This window comes from Centrocercus urophasianus, unplaced genomic scaffold (assembly GCF_019232065.1).
Source record: "Centrocercus urophasianus isolate 14NV4802_14NV808 unplaced genomic scaffold, USGS_Curo_1.0 seq_10, whole genome shotgun sequence".
Taxonomy (NCBI): Eukaryota; Metazoa; Chordata; class Aves; order Galliformes; family Phasianidae; genus Centrocercus; species Centrocercus urophasianus.
In genome coordinates, this window is record NW_024884142.1 from 11,376,782 (window position 1) to 11,389,486 (window position 12,705).

The window sequence follows — 12,705 nt, forward strand, 5'->3', positions numbered from 1 at the left end:
GCTCTTCATGTGCTCTTCATGTGCTCTTCATGTGCTCTTCATGTGCTTTCTTTTCTTCCTTTTCAGACACTCCCTTGTAAATCTACGTGTTTTGTCCTTCCATACTCAAGCTAACACAACAGGATCTCCATTTTCAGACTGTTTTCGTGGTCCCATCACACTCAGAAATAAAGTGGGAGATTTGTTCTATCCAGGAAATTGCCCCTCACTGGTATTCTTGACTGAACTCAGGATCATGAGGTATGGAAATGCCCGTTAACATCTAGGACAGGAATGACAGTGTGATCGATTGATGGTTGGACTAGATGATCTTGTAGGTCCTTTCCAACCTTGTGGTTCTATGATTCTAACATGTAGGTAGGATTAAGATTATACCGTACCAAAAGAACAGCTATGATTGGCAAATAATTTAATTAAGGTTTAGAAAATAAAACCTTTGAGGAATTAAACTGTTTTTGTTTTGCTGAATTTCTTTTTTAAGTTTTGTATTGATGGTGCTTCTCATCAAAAACCTGTATCCATAACAGATCTGAGAAAGTGGAAGACAAGAAAACAAAGTGGAATAGATAAGTGATGGAAAAGTATTTTGAAAAGAAACAACTGCGAAAGTTATGCAGATGCTGCTGGTTTTCATTTATTTATTTGTTATTATAAATTAAGGATTTATTTTAAATTTTGTGATCAGAGTTGCTTTATTTATATGCACAGCTATGAAAAGTTAAAACAAACAAACAAACAAAAAAAGCCTACTATGTCCTAAATAAGTTGTCTTGTTTCTTTTTTCTGCTGAGGTCAAGTTCATTATTGTAATTTTCTGTTTTTCATAGTGCCACTGCCAAATGACATTAAAATCACTAATACAGAAGTAGATTAAAAGAACACGATTAAGATTGCAAAGTCAGGAAAAATCATAATTAAGATTGCCTGTGCAATTTTAACTCAGTTCCTGTGTGGATATCCATCCTGATAAGAGTGTTTAATTACGTAGCCATGGTCTTTTTTTTTTTTTTCTTAGGGCACTTCCCAATCACTGAGCACCATCTTACTGACTCCTCTTAAAATGGTTATATTTTCATGGATTTTTTTAAAATTTTATTTTATTTAGAGGGCAGAGGAGAAATAATAAGATTCTTACACTTAAGAATCAGGACATTAATATGCTGACATATGATTTCACCATATTGTAACTTCTGTAGCACGTAAGTTCCTTGACTGTAACTAATGCTTTTGGGAGGGAGCCAACCCTGTTCCCTGTCTTCCCCAGAGTCCTACAGAACTCAAATTCAAGTTCCAGTATCTGGTATGTATGTACACATAAGCATTGTGAAGCAGAAGTATAAATGAGACTGTAAATATGACTTTATGATGGAAAATTTGGGCAACGGTTTTATTGTTTCTCGTTTCAACCATCTTGAAAATGCTGTAAAGGAATTGAGAAGTAACTGGAAAGTTTCTGAATTTATTTTCCTTAATGGAACTCTTATGATTATGTCATTGTAAGAGCTGTGACACAGGGCTACAAACGTGGTGAGCAGTCTGGAGGGCAAAACATAGGAGGAGGAACCGAGGTCCCTTGGGTTGGTTTGTTCAGCTGAGAAGAGGCTGAGGGAAGGCCTTGTAGCTTACAGTTGGGCTCAATGATCCTTATGGGTCCCTTCTGATTTGGATGTTCTGTGACTCTATGATTCTACTATTTTGAGTATTGCTTTTCTTTGTGTACTGTGGGTTTTTTTCCCCATTATACAAGAAATCTAGCATACTTCCACAAAAGCTGGTAAGAAGTTCAAAATAAGGAATTGATTTTATTTTAAATACAACTTTTTGAAAAACATCTGCTTGATTCTCTATGTATTTTTGTGTTTTGCAAAATTAAGATATTATTGCTTAAATTGATTAGGAAAACTCTAAAAGCAGATAAAATTAGAAAGAACTTAACCAGAAAGAAGGAAAATTTACCTTACTGGTACCAGTTTGACATTCACCAGTTGATTTTTATAAATCCTCAATTGTCCTTCTCGATAGGAACCATTTGAAGTTTAGATAGAAAGAATATGGAACTCTGTACCTGTAAAGAGCTGCTGTTAAAGCGTGGGCTGTGGTTTGCTACACTGGGGAGCAGCTCTGATCGAAGAGGCCTAGTGGTCTTAGTGGACCAGTGTGTCTGTGTTTCTTCTGGTATTACATCTGCCTCTTGAAGGAGGAAAAACAAAAGTAATTAAAAAACTAAAAGCAGTTTTCAAGTTGTGGAACTACTAAAATGTCTGAATCGAGGAGTTATCAGTAAAAAATCTTTCAGAAATGATATTGTGGAAGAAACTACTATTGAAAAAACGATGAGGTTTCTACTCAAGATTTTCTAGTCCTGGCATAATGTGGCACTGATCATTAGTCTGACACTTTCTATATCATGCTGGTTTGTGTCTGGCCAAGAAGGTGCAATATGAAGGTTGCTTCTACAAGTCTGTATCTGTCTGCAGAGCTGAACCTCAATTATTATATCTGACAAAGAATAAGCTGTTATTACAATAAATATTACATGGGAGGTCTTAAAATAAACTTTCTCCCTGTTGCCTGACAGGAGAGGCTGAGTGGCTTTAACATAGTGCACCAAAGTGTACTCCTGAATTGGTTTCACCTCTATTTCAGAGAAACCAGAAGGATAATCATTTAATAATTTCATATAAGTGTTGTCACGATCAAAAGAAGAATGTGATTCATTTAAATTTGGAAGAGAATCTAAGTGACTGCTTTGCATCAGTAAACTTCAGAGTGCTCTGTAATTCGTCATGGCCGACAGCAAGAAAACCCAGTTGAAGGAAGTGTATGTATAATGCTGTTAGAAAAGTTTTGAATTTAGCTGAACTTTACTCTTCAGTTCACTGACTGGTGTGACATTAAGAACACAATAAAGGTCAGTTAAATGGCAACATCAAAAAGTTTCTTAAATTATAAGATGGCTCTTGCGTGTGTCCAGGCTGCTGATGAATCCTTAGCGAATTATCGTGGTCTACCAGTAGACAAACACTCTATATGTAAAAATATGTTCCTTCAAATTATTTGAGTGGTAGAGCAAGTAGAGCAACATTGCCAAACTTCCACCGTGATGAAACAGAAAGCAGATTTTGAAAAGGTATTACTTAACAGTTTTTTTTTTAAGTTCTGTAAGACGGAGGCTTTGATTTCTGTAAAGCTGTTTATGGTACTACTTAAGATTTAACCTCTACCTTAATGCTATTGTAAGCCAGAATGTAATTAATATTTCTTTCTGGCAAAGGGCCAGCAGGTCAGTAGTTGCTCAGGAAAGGAAAACATTGTACATACGCCAAGCAGAAGCTCCACATTTTGGGATCCTGTTTGTACCAAGCAGGGTTAAAGTTCGTTACATAAGGGGACTGTAAGCAACAACTTGAAAGTGCAGAAATAAAAGACCGTTGAAATTAATTATGTATGGCCTACAAGATTTTAATCTCGGTGGATCTCCTTCACAAACTGTAGCCAGTTTGGCTTGTGTTTATTCACTACACCCAACTCTTCTTCATGTAAAATGTGTTGAAAACTCTTGTGAGTCTGGCAAAATTCCAGCATTAGCAAAGTTATATAGAACACCTTCACTCTTAGAAGATCAAACAGTAAAGAATAAATGAGTCTTTCTCAAATGCCCACAGATGGAAATTCACCCTGATCATTTATGGATGGATGCTAGCAGAATAGTGGCATAAATTAAAAATACCAGTAAAATACTATTCAAGTGATTTAATCGAAGGTATTAAGGCCAGCTAGTTCAAGAAAGAAAATGAAAAGGAATAATTCTATAGGCTATAGGGGACTGCTGATTTAACCTGTTGCAATTAATACACTTCAGTGCCTTTGATATGCCAGCATTTGATGAATGTACTGGTAACGATCACTGAATCTATCAAAAATAAGCATATTCAGTGAGACTGGCTTTTGAATTTAGAACAAACATAACAAAAAGCTAAGCCATTGGGCTAATTTGAGGAACCTCACCACTGCATTAGATTAGCAAGAGCAAGCTGAACTGAGCAGAGAAGACCCAAAGATGATGATAGAAAACGGCACTTAACAGAGCATTTTCCCCAGGTCCCTAAAAGATCCTTATGCATCTGTTCATTTTATGAGCTAAACCCATTGAAGATGGATTTGGCAAGCATGGGTGTGCATGACCACTGGAATAGACTTTTTGTGCATCAGTATAGATTGATTGATTCTAGATAGCGCACCAGAACATGGCGTTTTTTCCCCCAAAATAAAAAGTCAAGCCACTGCTTGGAACTACTTTTTGGATTCTGTTAAGCAGCATTTTCCCCTGCACTGTAGCAGCTCACATGGGTGAGATCTGAATGGACAGATCCTGAAAAGAATAGTTAAGTGCTTTTTAGAAATTCTTTGTCAATGCTAGTTTTCATTTTTGTTATACAGTGGAAGATTTGATGTCTGTAGATCAGCTGTGAATAGATGACACTGTGGATACAAAGAAGTCTTAAAGGTGATTCCGTTCTCCAGGTACTGAATCAATAGCATCTTTGCCATTGACATCTATAGCAATATAAATACGTAGCAATTATGTATTAAAATTACTGTTATAACAATAATGAAAAAAAATTGAGAGAAACTTGATATGCAATATAGAATCCTTAGGAGTCCCTCAAAGTTCATTGCTCTAAAGAATTGCACCTTAATTGTGTAGTTTCATTTTCTAAGGAAAGGTTCTGTAAAATATAACTTTAACTATTTCACTGTTTTCATTTTTTTTATTTGCCATGAAAGATACTTACATTTTATTGGTCTGTTTATTTTTGAGTGGACTCCCCTTCTTGTCTATGCCACTTACACCATCTTAATTTTAAATTTTAATGGACAAATTCCCAGCTTTCTGATATACTCTGTTAGAAACCAATCCCAAGTCTGTCATTGTGATGGTAAGGAATGGAGTCTTTGGAGAGGCAACATCTCATTTGCAGTGAATTCCTGGATGGCTTTTCTTAAATTGGCTTTTCCCCAGAAGTAACTTATAAATGTGGTTATTCATTTAAATAGTTTACTACTGGGAAAACAAAGCTCTATAAAGTACAAGATCTCATTTGCAAAGTGGGTCCTGGGGACTGAAAGACATGTGCTATGTGTTGTAGTCTCCATCTTCTGCTTTTTCTGCTGTTAGGAAATTATTTGAAAAATACCTAAAATAGGAACAATATGCTCAATGGCTGAACAGAAGGCTCACATCTGATCTCCACAGCAAAACCCAGAGTGGTAGCCTTTAACAATGGTTACTGTAGTCCTCAGAGGAAAGGATCTGTGTGCTTATTGGAAGAGCCAGCACAGCTTCTTTTTCCCAGGAGGGCTCAGTCTGGTTGTGGCAACCCCTGGCTGTGTGTCTGCTAGGAAAAGGGACATGCCTGGGATGTTCTTTGGTGATGAGAGTATCAGATGTATACCGTATGTCCAATGTCTGTGTCCACAATCTGAAACAGAGGCTGCTTCAAAAATATCTTTGGGAAGTGTCTTAGCTGATGTTAAGTCTTCTTGAGTCATGCCTGTGCCCAAATCAAGTCAAGGATCAATCTAGCAGTTTAGCAATTGGCTTCTAGTGAAACTTTACTTTTAAAGATCTCTTGGAATTATATAATGAAAGGTGATCCTCACCTAATTTATGGAAAGAATAAACTAAATCCTTGGATCATTCATACTTATCAAGTATTCCAAGCATAAAAGCCCTATGGAAACAAGACTTGTCTCATGCCTCTAAAATTTCTTGCAATTGTTTCTTGGATGATAGTATGGAGAATATCTTTCAGGAAACATGCTTAGAATAGTCACAAAAGCACTGAATAGCCCTGAAAATAACAGCCATCTTACTAATAATACTCCAGCACTCTCCCTTTTCATAGAATGCGTGCTTGACATATCATAAATGTCTTCAACAGTATGAGAATGTCCCATATTTGTTGGAAAGGCACCTGACATCATCCCAAATTTTAGTGTTACTGTCCAACAAAATTAAAACAAACAAACAAACAAAACAAAAGAAAAAAACAAAATTCTTGAAATAACTGCATGTTTTGCATGTTTTTCTTTTTCAGTTATACTCAGTGCTCTCAGTCAGGCCTTCACACAGTCTGTGTTTGGCTGAATTCTCTTTGCGGAGTTTAAGAGACTTCAGAGGCATTTCTGAAAGCATTTAGATTAAATACAGAGAGCAGAAAAAAGAAAGGAGGTTCTTAATGTTTGATTTTGATTCTTTTTTTGTTCTATAATGTAACATCGATAGCTTGGGAACTGGCTTAAACAGTTAATGGTAAATGCCTATGGTAAATGGTAAAGGCATACTGTTACAGTTAAAATTTAATATTTAAAATTTAATAATTTTAATATCCCATGGGGAATCATCTGAGTTGTTATGCATAAATGAACATGACAAAATTCCTTGTCAGGTAGAGTAAATAACTTCAGTATGTGCGTATTTCTCTCATTTACTCCTCACATTTTTTGCCACCTATTTTATCATAAATACAGAAACTAGCTTCAGTCCCCAAAGCAAGAAATCAGAGGTAAGAATGCAGACCACACTTACAGTTTTCTGAAATTCTAAGGAAAACTGTAATCTAGATTTCCTAAGTGGAATCATGGTTATTATATTCAAGACATGATTTTTATTTATTTTTTCAGTGGGTAACTGGGAAAAATGAGCTGAAGTTTCATATAGTTTTCGAAAGCAATATTTTGTCATTTTGATATTTGTCTTCTCTCAACAGCAGTTTCTATTATTGTCATGTACAATTAGGCCTAATTATTAATGGTTTCATTAAAAAAAAGCATTTTCCTCTTTTTTATTTTTTGTTCTGTCTGGAAAGGAGAATTCTTGCAAAGACAGGAAGCCCAGTTGCCTGAATATAATCATAGTGTAATTTTATCATAAGCAGAGATTGTAGTTGATTTAAAGGTGGTTTTTTTTTTGTTTGTTTGTTTTTTTTGTTTTTGTTTTTTCTGCAATCTGAGTGAACAGAGTCTATGCTTTGCCTAATTGTTACTTCCTGTTTCAAGTTGTCTTTCTTGAGTCAGTACTGGGACCTGTCCTGTTTAATATCTTTATTGGTGACCTGGATGAAGGGATTGAGTGCACCCTCAGTAAGTTTGCAGATGACACCAAGAGGAGGGAGGAAGTGTCGATCTGCCTGTTGGAGGACCCTGCAGATCTGGACAGACTGCATTGTTGGGCTGAGGCCAGCACTATGAAATTCAACAAGACTGGGTGCTGAGTCCTGCACTTTGATCAGAAGAATCCCAGGTAATGCTATGGGCTTTTTTTAAGTACAGGGGCAGAGTAACTGGAAGACTGTGTGGAAAAAATGTACCTGGGGATGGATGCTCAGCTAAACATGAGCCAGAAGTGTGCCCAGGTGTTCATGAAGGCCAATGGTGTCCTGGCTTGTATCAGAAATACCATTGTCAGCAGGAGCATGGAAGCGATCATTCCTCTGTTCTCAGCAGTGGTGAGGCCGCACTTTGAGTACTGTGTTCAGTTTTTCACTACAAGAAAGACATTGATGCCCTGGAGCAAGTCCAGAAAAAGTAATGAAGCTGTGGGGGGTTTGGAGCACAAATCTTATGAGGAGTGGCTGGAACTGGGATTGTTTAGTGTGGAGAAGAGGAGGCTCAGGGGAGACCTCGTTGCCCTCTCTAACTACCTGAATGGAGGTTGTGGTGAGGTGGGTGTCAGCCTGTTCTCCCGTGTAACCAGCAATAGAATGAGAGGGAATGGTCTCAAGATGTACCAAGAGAAGTTCAGGTTGGATATAAGGAAAAAATTCTTCTCTGGAAGAGTGGTCAGGCACTGGAATGGGCTGCTTGGGGAGGTGATAGAGTCATTTTCCCTGGAGGCATTTACGGAACATGTAGATGTGGTACTAAGGGATACAGTTTATTGGGAAATATTGTTGATAGGTGGTCAGTTGAACTAGATGATCTTCGTGTCCTTTTCAAACCATAATGGTTCTATTATTCTATTACTATCATCATTGCCGTTTATCTATCTCTGTTTATCTACCTATTTATTTATTAAGTTAGCTTTCTCTTACCCTTGTTGGTAGTAAAACCCTTAATGCTACAGTGACCAATGGAAAACATTGCATCTGACACCAGGAGACAAAATAAGCAGGGAGGGATCTGTGAAAAATATTTGCAAGAAGCAAATTAGAGTGTAGATGGAGATGATTCATTCATGTGATTCTTCAGTAAAAGGTAGCAGAGTAGAACCAGAGACCATTGTCACTCATCTTGAATTCATTTTACCTGATCTCTAAGTATTTCCCTGCTTCCCCCTGGAGCTCTGAAATAGGCTACTTGTCTGAGTATTCCTTTTTTTTTTTTCTTTTTTTTTTCTTTTTAATTCCAAAAAAAGTGAGAGTAAAAAAGGCAGCTAACAGAGGAAAAAGCTGAAGGCAAGTTATACAGAAAAAAAAACCAACCATTTGGCCATCTGTTTGTCCATCCATTTAAACTTGCACAGATTTTTGTGCAAACTGATTTAGGATAAAGTTTTGTCAAAAGCATGTAATGATCTTAAGTTCCTGGATCACTTAAATTGTTTAGAAAACGTTGCTAGACATTGAAGCGTCCATTTTTGAACAGAGAAACAGGTTGCATTTAGCATAGATGCTGGCAATTTTTTGCCTATTTCTGTGATTATTTTAATTGCTTTCTTGAAAAAAAAAAAAAAAAAAAAAAATTTCTTCTGCAAGTCTCCCAATGATTGTTTGATTTAGTAACTTAGGTCTATCTGACTCCCATTCAAGTGTGAATTCAAGTCATTAAAATCTGTTGATGACTTCCAGTGGAGAAGAATCAAACCTATTGACCTTCATCTCATAATTTTCATGCAGTTTGCTCACAGACTCTAAGTAAGCAAATTTAAGCTTGCACAGATAAAAATGTGATTGAGCTGGGAGTGTCTTCCTCGATTGCAGTGTTCCCTAACAGCACAAACAACCACAATCTTCTTACAAGCTGATTTTTCTTGTGCTATGGCTATCGCTGTTGCTATTACTAAAAAATGCTCTGAATTTTCCTGGCCTTCTGATAGAAACCTTTACTAGCATTCCAGCTCGTGCTTACAAGAAAATAGACTTGGGATCTGCATCTGGTTGTTTTCTGATAGTTAATTTTTTTCAGCTTCAGCTGAAACACTGTTGAGGTATTGACCCAGGATGTCTCTCACAACTTAAGTTTAAATTTCATTTCACTGAGGAATGGATTACCTCCTTAAATTCCCTGGGAAAAGCATATGCATTTTTATAGCTGCTGAAGCTCCATACGTGTTACTTAGAACAGCTGAGACTTTCAAGAGTTCAGCCAAGGCTTCCTTTGTTGTTTATGGGAGCTGCCTGTTGCTGCCAACTTCAATGACTGAATTTTTGATCATTCTAGAAAATGACTTCTTATAAAACTTCTGGCCATGTAGAAATAATGTCATTGTTACTTTGCACTACCACACTGAATACGTTTTATTATATGATTTAGGCTAAGTACACTGTTGACAGCTTAAAAGGGAGCTGCTAGAGCCAGTGGATCTCATGCTGTAGAAGCATTAATTTCCTACCCAAAAAGCGACAGACAATGAGGGCTGGCAATTGTAATACCAAGGAAAGTAAAGAATGGCTCGTTTCTTGTTGTACAAGTAGGATGTAATCTTTTTATGTGAAGTCCTTGGCTTGATCCATACAGGAGCCTCTATGCTTGCATGTTAGAAGAATAAGCTTGCCAGAAATAGAATGTTTTGGGTTGAAGAGGATCTTAAAGATCATCTAGTTGCAATTTCTCTCCATGGTCAAGGTTGACAACCGTTAGATCAGGTTGGAAAGGATTTCATCCAGCCTTGCCTTGAATGCTTCCAGGGATGGAGCATCCACAGCCCTTCTGGACAGCATGTTCCAGTACCTCACCACCCTTTGAGTAAAAAATGTCTTCTTAACATCTAACCTAAATCTCCCCTCTTCTAGTTTGAAGCCATTCCGCCTTGTCCTATTACTATCAGACCATGTAAAATGTTGGTTCCCCTCCTGCTTATAAGCTCCCTTTAAGTACTCAAATTCAAGGCCGCAGTGCTGTCTCCCTGGGATTCTCCAATCTAAAATATCCTAACTTCCTCAACCTTTCCTCATAGGAGACGCACTCTAGCCTTTTCATCATCTCTGTGGCCCTCTTCTGGACTCACTCCAACAGCTCTACATCTTTCTTGTGCAGAGGGTGACAGGCTTGAACACCGTAATCCAGATGGAGTACTTACAAGGGCAGAGCAGAGAAGGACAGTCCCATCCCACTCCCTGCTGGCCACTCCTCTTTTGATGCAGCCCAGGATACCATTGGCCCTCTGGGCTGCAAGAGCACATTGCTGGCTCATGTCCAGCTTTTTGTCCATCAGGACCTCCAAGTCCTCCTCCATAGGTCTCTCTCAATGAATTCTTCTTCCAGTCTGTATTTGTATCTTGGATTTCCTTGACCCAAGCGCAAAACATTGCATTTAGCCTTGTTAAGATAACATAACCATAACATAAAAAACAGTATGCTTCTTAATTCTATGTATTGTAAAATCCTTACCTTGCAGAACTGCTGCTGAGGGGAGCTGGAATCAGAACTACACATCCAGCACAGTGCCGTCTGGAAGGGGATCAGCAAATAGGGACTGAGGCACTGCCTTCCCACTTCTGACAGCTCCAAACCCATTCCCAGAGGCTACATCAAAGTGAGAAGTCATGGACTTGGCCTTGCTCATCATCCTTTGATTTTTCTGTTACAGCTCCCAGTCAATTAATGATTGTAGCTTAACTTATGAAACCTTGATCCATGTTGCAATAATAACCAAATAATCCTTGCCTTCTGTGAAATCAGAAGTTACTTCTTAAATTGCAAGAGAGTTTATAACACCTGTCCTGGATCAGCCTGATAAACACTAACACCTGACCATAGAGTGGGACGGAAGGGTGGGAATGTCCTGCAGTCAGGATGCCCAACCTGGCTACAAAAGGGCTGTAGATACAGTAATTTTGAAGAGCACTTAACTCACTGTTAAATATTTAAGAGGAGAGAGTACATGAGAGCTAAAGATTTTCTTTTGGCATAAACATTTCTTAGGCTCTGGTGTTGTTGCATTGTAAGTCACGTGCAGTGGCACTGGAAAGGGGCAGCAAGGCAGGTGCATGGTATGACCCTGAGGTTCTCATTCTTGGAGCCACTTTCTCTGCGTGGACTGTGGATAATAGCAGTGTAATGGAGGTTGTCACCTTTTGGCCTGTGAACCTCTAACCCTCAAATAATGGCCACGAATGTGAATTCATTCAAATTAAAAGTTTTACATCTGTCAGGTTATAAATACATAAAGGAGCAACTCTGTTATTCAGTTGTGTTGAAAAGAAGTTGAAAAGCCTCTGAATTGAAACATGCTTGCCGCTAGATAAGATACATTTTTAAAGAGCATGCTCTTATTTTAATAAAATACCCCCTTTAACCTTCATTTTTTTTTCCTGTCTCTTATTATTCAAACAGCAGCAGATGTTAACTTCACTAACACCTTCCCACTCTTACAATACTACATGTGTTACACGTACGTATCTCCTTAGATCTGTTCACCTATAGACAAGCTGGTTGCATCTAATGATCTGTTTAATCATCAAGTTCCCACATTTCAGGGCTAGGAGCTTGCATGGAGTTCCCTGCATTTCTAGGAGCATCAAAACCAGAAGTGTGCTGGTTAAGCTAATGAGTCCTAAAAGCATTCAGGTACCTCTTCTGTGTCAAATGCTCCCCATATAGATCCAAAAAGGGGAAATAAGATATTTCTGCACTGCATTTTATTTGGGTAGCAGGAGCAACTCACACCCCACATGGAGTGACAGGTTAGCTGATGTTTGTTTGAATAGAAACTCTTGTCCTCTGACTTAATTAATCTGCATAGGTTCAACAACCCCACCCCATGTCAGCCAACTAATCAGAGTTTAAAATTTTGTGTAAAGCACTATTCTGCCTGCAGCAGAACTGGCCCTAAAAGGAACTGTCTCCAGCCTCCCTCTCGCTGCTCATTTCTTCTCCTGATACCAAAGGTAATGGTCACGGCTCTCTGGGTTTTACTGTTTGTCAGAGTGATTTCCAACCAGGGTGAGAGATGATCCTAATTAAAATACCCTTAAGCCAGGGATTGCGGACAGAAGTTGGAAAAGGAGCAAAATCTGAGTTATAGCTGGAGCTGATGATTCTGTCACAATGAGTGTGTGCCTGTGTCAGTGTGCTTTCTGAAGAAGTGTTGTAGAACAATGGCATCTGTCCAGGATATATGTTGTTCTTTATTGATTTACTGAAGTCAGTATTATTAAGGTTTTATATTTGAGTATTCCTGTTTATTTAAAGATGCATCTACATAGTGTTCACAACACTCTATGTTTATTTATTTTGGTTTACTATGACTAGATGGAAGTGTGGGCCAACATTTACCCAGGCTGATACATAGCATGGTGTTATTTTAGCACAAATGCTTATTGTTCAGCACCTACATAAGATCAGCCATGACAGCTGATGGTTAAAAATTTATGATAATTCATGTTGCCAATATGATTTCAGCTACAAAAACGTACAAGCTCTACTTTAGTCTCCTTGTCTTTGCACATATAATTTTAAGTAAAACAAGAAGAACTCTAG

At 38.0% G+C, this 12,705-nt stretch overlaps 1 long non-coding RNA gene across 1 annotated transcript in view; it reads left to right on the forward strand.

Moving 5' to 3' along the window:
* LOC122165614 overlaps positions 1-11,508 on the forward strand; it is a 12,662-nt gene extending 1,154 nt beyond the window's left edge. The window contains exons 2-4 of the long non-coding RNA XR_006170571.1: positions 67-240; positions 1,197-7,306; positions 10,622-11,508. This is a non-coding gene — a long non-coding RNA (uncharacterized LOC122165614). The remainder of the gene's footprint in view (positions 1-66; positions 241-1,196; positions 7,307-10,621) is intronic.
* Positions 11,509-12,705: the final 1,197 nt, after the last annotated feature.